Genomic DNA, 8,389 nt, shown 5'->3' on the forward strand with positions numbered 1-8,389 from the left:
CATATTGGTTTACAAAAATTACGAATTTTGAGGCACATTTTCAATTATACGATTATTTTCAACATCAGTGGTGGGTTGACCAAATCCTCGCGGATTTTTTTTGGCAAATATACCATTGATGCAAATGTTTACATGGATTGCCAAATTGACCAATTTAAAAATGCCAATTTGTTAGATTCGGGTTCAACCCGTTAAAGTAGTGTTTAACAAAAATAATCGATTTTGAGGAACTTTTGATTCTAATGCGGTTATGTTCAATAACAGTGACATGTAGGCCAGATCCTCGCGCAATTTTTGAAGTTTTGTGATTTCAGGAGCTTAGTACAAACTTCAAAGCACGGATTTTTTTGTTGTTGGGAAATTGGCCCCAGCAAAAGCGATATGGCCCCATTTGATCAATTGGAATCCTGTTTTGACAGCTCGATTGGAACCCGGAGAGTAACATTTCGCCTCTTCATATACACTGAAAGCCCGACCATGGTAATTTTAAGAACATTTGCTAAAAATGCTGCTTATTAAATTAACTGCGGCTTTTTTGTAAAAGTAAACGCAAATATGGTAAAATGAACCATGCTTCCACAAAATTGCATGAAATCATTATTACGAAATCATTATCATTCTCTCCATATTGGAGGGTTAAAATTACCATACCGCTCACGACATAGTAAAACTGACTGCGTTAATCAGTCAATCCAAGCACGGAATGTTTTTAGCCAAAATACGTCGGTGCGTGTTCTCAATTTAACCCTACAATATGGTAGCAACTACCATGGTTGGGTTTTCAGTGTAGGCTCCCTAATCGATACAGAATGGGACACTGGATTTTTTAATTTTTAAGGTACAGCTCAAACTCGATTATCCAAATTCTTCATCAAAGGAAAGGTTTTGTGTTTTTTTTTTAATTTTTAAAGCTAAAATATGACTTTCAAATGTCTCAAAGTTGTTTTTATTTTTTGTTTTTTTTTTCTTTTTTATGAATAAGAAAAAAGGGAAAAGGAGGCGTTATAGCTAGTTAATTAATATGGTTTACTTATAATTTTACAGTTCTCTACTAGAGTTATACATGAACGTTTAAACGTGTAGGGGAGAGTGGGGAGATGTTCTAGAAAGTTGTGCGAAATCAACTAAAACTCATTGCAGAAAACAAAGGAAAAAAATAAATAATGTTTAGATTGAGTTACACACATTTTTCTAAAACGAGCTGCAAAAACCTTTCAAGAGATCTTTTTTTCTTTGTTTTGATACGTATAGAAAACACTCAAAAATTATTCAAAAAAATATTTTTTATATATGAATTGTTTGATAAACTTATCAACTCCAAAACCCTTACGCATTTGATGTTAAATTTATCGTCATACTATTTTTACAATCAATTGTTTAAAATAGTGCGTTTAGGGAGACTTGATCCCTGTATTTTTTCACTGGAATCAGCCTCAAGATTAAATAATTGGGCTGGGTTTTCGTATATAGTTTCCTTTAGTATAGTTGTACATAACATACTGCAGTTTGAACCATTTTTCAAAAGTTTTGTAAACAAAAGTTACCAGCTTTTGTAAACATGTCCATTTTTTGTCTAAAAAAGAAAATTTTAAGTTTTTTAAATATTTTGCATGCTAAACTTGTTATATTTTGAACGCAAACGTACATGTTTAATGTGAAATTGCTGTAATTAATAGAAAATTAAAAGTTTGGATGAATAAGAAACATTTTGCTTAAGATTTCTTTAAAATGTTGAAAGGGGGATCAAATTACCTCCAACATTTTGAAAATGCCTGTTTAAAATATTTTTTTAAACCGCTTGGCATAATTCGAAGAGTTTTTCTGATGAAATGCCCTTATCAGCCAAACATAGTTGAATGTTTAAGCTTTCAATTCATGCAAAAAGTTCATAGTTTTGTGAGAAATTTACAGAGTTATGTGCGATACAAAAAAGGGGATCAAGTCTCCCCACTCTCCCCTATAATGGTTAAATTGATAAATTTTTGAACATAATGTGACATATGTTGATTTATATTTTTACAAAAAAAAAAACTTCATAAAAAATAACTTTACATTTGATCAAAGGGCCTTTTTACATGATCATTTGTGGGTCTGCGGGCCACAAAAAATCACCTCGTGGGCCACATTTGGCCAGCGCGGCCATACTTTGGTCACCTCTGACCTACGTGCTGATAAGTTAAAATTAGGTGTGTTTGTCTTCAAGTGATATTGGAAGTTAGTTGATTATAGTGCTCAAAATTTCTTAAACATCTAAACTCCCAATCTAAAAAAATGGGAGTTCTAAAAGCATCAAAAAAGCGATTAGGTGTTGAATAATAGAATTTATTTTAACTGTATCAAGCGAACCATTCATATCCGTACCATCTAGAAGTTTACTGTAAAATCATTGCATGTTGCATATTTGTCGGGCGTAACTGCTTCCAGCGACGGATTCATTTGTTCACAGATGGAGTAAGTCGTAAGTAAGTCGGAGTCTTATTAGTATGTGCATCTCTCTTGGGTGAAATGGAAATTCATTTCAGAGTAAATAACAGGCGAGAAGACACGTGGGGAATTTTTGATTGTTTTTTACATAGAGCTTAATTGTTGGTGATAAATGTATAGTTACATCTGTTCCTGTTAACAAATAAATAAGAGCATAATAAAATCTATATATATACCTAATAAAAGTACCATTTAACAGATAAACTGTCTAATGTTGCACGAAATGTACAAGCAGCATGTTGCATAGATTAATACAAAATAATTTAAATAGATTTGTTATATTTTTATCAACTCACTTTTTTTTCCATTTTATTGTATATTGTATTGTTTTCGCTCACCTCACTTGTTGTCTCCGGTAAGGGGTAAAAATCCCAGACAATAATCGTCCACCACATGCATTGCACAGTGGGCAAAAACGGGTGAAAAAACGGATCTTTTGATGCCGTCAGTTTCTGCCTGTCAAAAGTATCATTTTTAATGTAAAAAATTACGAGAAATCGATTGGTGGTACTCTCATCAGCGGTAAATGACGGGAAGTGCTCCATTTTACCCCATTTTGCCTTTTTAGGGTGTTTTTCTCGAATATCTTCAATTGCCGTAGTTTGCCGCACTTCTAAAGTATCTTATTTTATGTAAAAAATCACGAGAAATCGATTGGTGACACCCTCAATAGCGGCAAATGACGGCAAGGGCTCATTTTGCCCCATTTACCCCTTATTAATGTGTTTTTCATTAATATCTTGAATTACTGTAGTTTCCTACATTTTTAAAGTATGTTATTTTATATATAAAATCGCGAGGAATCGATTTGTGACATTTTAATTAGCGACAAATGTCAGAAAGAGCCCATTTTGCCCCAGTTACCCCATTTTATGTGTTTTACGCGAATATCTTTATTTACCATTGTTTTTACATTTTGAAAGTATACTATTTTATGTAAAAAATCACGAGAAATCGATTGGTGATACTCCCATTGGTGGCAAATGACGGCAAGGGCCCATTTTTTTCCATTCAACCCCTTTCTAATGTGTTTTTCGAAAATACCTTGAAATTACATTATTTCTTACAGTTTAACGTATAACATTTTAAATAGAAAATCACGAGGAATCGATTGGTGGTGTTCTCATAAGCGGCAAACGACGGCAAAGGCTCGTTTTACCCCATTTACCCCCATTTTATGTATTTTCTTTAATATCTTCAAATGCCGTGGTTTTCCAAACTTTAAATAAATGTTATTTTATGCAGAAAATCACGAGGAATCGATTTAGAACACTCTAAATTGCGGCAAATGGCGACAAGAGCCCATTTTATCCCATTTACTCCCTCTTGAGATGTTTTTCGTGAATATCTTGAACGTACTGTGCATACTACAGTAACATTCTTGTAAACTGTAATTGGAAATCACGACACGTTTAATATATTGACTAAAAACACATGAAATGAGCAAAATAGGCCCTTGTCGCCATTTGTCGCTAATTAGAGTGTTCTCAATCGATTCCTCGTGATTTTCTGCATAAAATAACATTTATTCGAAGTTTGGAAAATCACGGCAATTCAAGATATTAAAGAAAATACATAAAATGGGACAAAACGAGCCTTTACCGTCGTTTCCCGTTTATGAGAACAACACCAATGGATTCCTCGTGATTTTCTACATAAATTAATATACGTTGAAACTGTAAGAAATATTGTAATTTCAAGGTATTTTCGAAAAAACACAATAGAAAGGGGTTAAATGGGGCGAAATGGGCCCTTGCCGTCATTTGCCACCAATGGGAGTATCACCAATCGATTTCTCGTGATTTTTTTACATAAAATAGTATACTTTCAAAATGTAAAAACAATGGCAAATAAAGATATTCGCGAAAAACACATAAAATGGGGTAACTGGGGCAAAATGGGCCCATGCTGTCATTTGCCTTCATTGTCACAAATCGATTCCTCGCGATTTTCTATATAAAATAACATACTTCAAAACTGCAGGAAACTACAGTTATTCAAGATATTAATGAAAAACACATTAATAAGGGTAAATGAGGCAAAATGGGCCCTTGCCGTAATTTGCCGCTATTTAGGTGTCACCAATCAATTTCTCGTGATTTTTACATAAAATAAGATACTTTCGAAGTGCGGCAAACTACGGCAATTGAAGATATTCGAGAAAAACACCTAAAAGGGCAAAATGGGGTGAAATGGAGCACTTCCCTTCATTTGCCGCTAATGAGAGTACCACCAATCGATTCCTCGTAATTTTTTACATTAAAAATGATACTTTTGACAGGCAGAAACTGACGGCATCAAAAGATCCGTTTTTTCACCCGTTTTTATTTTTTCATGTGAGTAACCGTCCGTTCGGATGGATTACTGATGTTTTGTTATTTTTTTTCTCAGAACGTTTTTCTTTTCAAAAGTTTCATGTGTAATAATTGTTTTTGCTTATTTCACAAAATAGGTTTAACGATTGCATTTGTAATAATTTGGTAATTAAAAGAACAAAAAAAAAAAAACACCTGGAATAGTTGCACTATTTTTCCAGTTAGCACTGCTACCGGCGAAAATCAACATCTGTTGTGGGGTGTGAATCATCCACTCAATACACCTACCGCTGGGCAGCATATTCTCACCTGATTGATAGCTGTGATTTGCAGTCACTTGGCCCGTTGTTCAGACTTGTTGACGTTCGTTTGTTGTCTACAAGTGTCGTCAGATAAAGTATCCCAGGCGTGATCGATTTGTCTGATGTGAATGTAAAATTCCTCCAGAACTCTATTTTTGCTTTTTGGGTGAATGATCTAAGCTCCTTGCAGTTTAATGATAACATCAATTTGAGCAATAATGTGTATTAAAATTAACGATACTCGATTTGAGAGACAGGTGCTCCAGGTTAAAGGTGGCAAATAACCTGTTTGTCGGGTCATTGTCGGAACTGGCATTGACCGCCAAACGAAATCCAGTCGTTGTCTTCATCGTCTAGCATCGCCGCCGATATAGTTTTGGGTCAATGTGAAGGCCAAGGTGGTAGGTATAGCTGGAGCTCATTTGTACTTTGGTGGAACATGTTCTTGATGCTCTAAAAATGCTATGTCTCTGGTGTGTGTGTGTAAGTGTCGTTTTTTGGAATACGTGGGAGCGCCAGACTTGGTCCAAGGTTGAAGACACGTGCTAGCGGGCACGTACTGTGTACAGTCTTGTATTTTTCCATCGTTTTGGGAGTCTCGTGATCTTTTGGACAAAGGGGGTCATTCATAAAGAGTTGGACTTTTTCGGGTTGAGTTTTGCATGGTAGAAACAAATTATGCTGTTAGAGAAATAGTTAAAAAAATGTCATTTAATCGTAACACGACACCGGGGTGACATTATGTCACGACTGTTTACCGAGTTGGATAAATACGACGAGTGCTGAAAAAATCAAGTTTTGCAACGAGTTGCTTACAACATTTTTTGCAATCCCTAAAAACGCTTATTTAATGGAATTTTATGTCAAACATTCATGTGTTTAGTAAATTCATCGTTCAAAACAAAACAATATTGAAAAATGTTACCCATTTCAGTGCTGAAAAGTAGAACTTTTCAGCACTGTTATTGAAAGGTATTAATTTTCCATTCTGTTATTTTTGGTAGGGAAAAGTAGGCCGTTTGACAGTTTCACAGTGGGATTGCAAAAAACAGTTTCACAGTGGGATTGCAAAAAATATTATTTTGAATTCCGGGGGGACTCTGTTAGCTATAGTTATTCTAGTTAAAATTTAATGTAAGGTGTTAACATTTTAATTCTACGTCAAATTTACCATCGATAAGGTTGCTTATAACGTTTTAAAGGAAAAAATAAATGTTTGTATTAAGCTAACTTAGTTTATAAGCTATTTAAAAAAACACATATAACTTGAAGGTATAATTGATAAAAAGTCACAATTTTGCATGAAATTCTATAAAACTAGTTTTGTTTATTATTTCCAAACATATTTTACCTTCTCCTATTGGAAAATTGTCCAAAGAATCTGAAAATGAGCAATTCTCTACGAAATCGGTCTTTTTTGTAGAATTTTAATTTTTGTATTTTTTAATCCGGCTGAAACTTTTTTGGTACCTTCGGTATGCCCAAAGAAGCCATTTTGCATCGTTAGTTTGTCCATATAATTTTCCATACAAATTTGGCAGCTGTCCATACAAAAATGATGTATGAAAATTAAAAAAATCTGTCTCTTTTGAAGGAATTTTTTGATCGATTTGGTGTCTTCGGCAAAGTTGTAGTCCGTCTTCATGGAAAAAATGGTGCACGGTAAAACAATTTTTTGGTGATATTTATTTAACTTTTTGTCACTAAAACTTGATTTGCAAAAAAACACTATTTTTATTTTTTTAATTTTTTTTATGTTTAGAGGACATTAAATGCCAACTTTTCAGAAATTTCCAGGTTGTGCAAAAAATCTTTGACCGAGTTATGAATTTTTTGAATGGGACCATCCATAAACCACGTGGACACTTTTTGAGAATCTGTTACCCCCTTCGTGGACAATTGTCCATACAAAAAAAAATTTTGTATGGATCGTGGACAATCGCCATACCCCCACCCCCTAAAGTGTCCACGTGGTTTATGGATGGTCCCAATCAATACTGATTTTTTCAAAAAACCGAAATATCGGTCGCAAACATTTTTCAACTTCATTTTTCGATGTAAAATCAAATTTGCAATCAAAAAGTACTGTAGTGAAATTTTGATAGAGTGCACCGTTTTCAAGTTATAGCCATTTTTAGGTAACTTTATTTAAAAATAGTCGCACTTTTTCATTTTTTAAAATTAGTGCACATGTTTGCCCACCTTCGAAAAAAATATTTTTGAAAAACTGAGAAAATTCTCTATATTTTGCTAGTTTAAACTTTGTTGATACGACACTTAGTGGCTGAGATATTGCCATGCAAAGGTTTGATGTTTTCCAGGTCTCACCCAAACAACCCATAATTTTTTAACGTCGATATCTCAGCAACAAATGGTCCGATTAACAATGTTAAAATATGAAACGATCGTGAAATTTTCCGATCTTTTCGAAATATTTTCAAAATTTTTGAATCAAGAATAACATTTTTAAAGGGCCAAATATTCAATATTCTGATTAAGAAATCTGAGAGAACTGCTCAAATGCATGTTTATTGAGTAATTCATGACACTTTGAGAATACTAAAATAATGCTGTTCATCAACATTTTCTAAACTATAGTTAACTTACTTTTAAACTTTTCAAAATTTTATAAAACTTCTTCTTGAAGGTCTTTGAACACTTCCTTACCATTCCGTACGTAATTAATTTCTAACCTTCATTTTGCGATAAAATCTCAAACATATCAAAGTCGCCCATTTTACGGTACATATAATAATACTAACCTACAAAAAATTACAAAAATGACTGCGCAGGTTCAACTCGAGGGGAAGCATGAAGTTTGGGATCAAGCCAAAATTGCATGCAATATGTGGGAGTAGCGAACAGCACTAATTCTCCATACAAACTTTGGAGAACAACTATTCTGTCCTGTCTAAATATTCTTGAATAATTTATAGTGTACGTGTCTCTGGGGACCCCACACTTAATGCTTCCCCTCGAGTTGTTCCTGAGAACAGATCCCATAACATGACATGTCCCATTTTTTTTACAGTCCAGTAACGAAAAACGGGAGCATTATTGAAACTCCACGATTTTGTTTTGATGAAAAATACGTTTTTTTTTCGGAATTTTTTAGTTCGCCATTAATCAGGGGGCACAATTTTACATAAAAGTCCCTTTGACACCATATATTTTCATTTCATGCTGCAAATTATTGAAAACCACCCTTTGTCTCGAATGTTTAAAAATGGAAGGGGTCGTTCCGCCCCTTTGTCTGGAGATATCTAAAACTGAAACTTAGATTCGTGA

This window comes from Culex quinquefasciatus, chromosome 1 (genome assembly GCF_015732765.1).
Source record: "Culex quinquefasciatus strain JHB chromosome 1, VPISU_Cqui_1.0_pri_paternal, whole genome shotgun sequence".
Taxonomy (NCBI): Eukaryota; Metazoa; Arthropoda; class Insecta; order Diptera; family Culicidae; genus Culex; species Culex quinquefasciatus.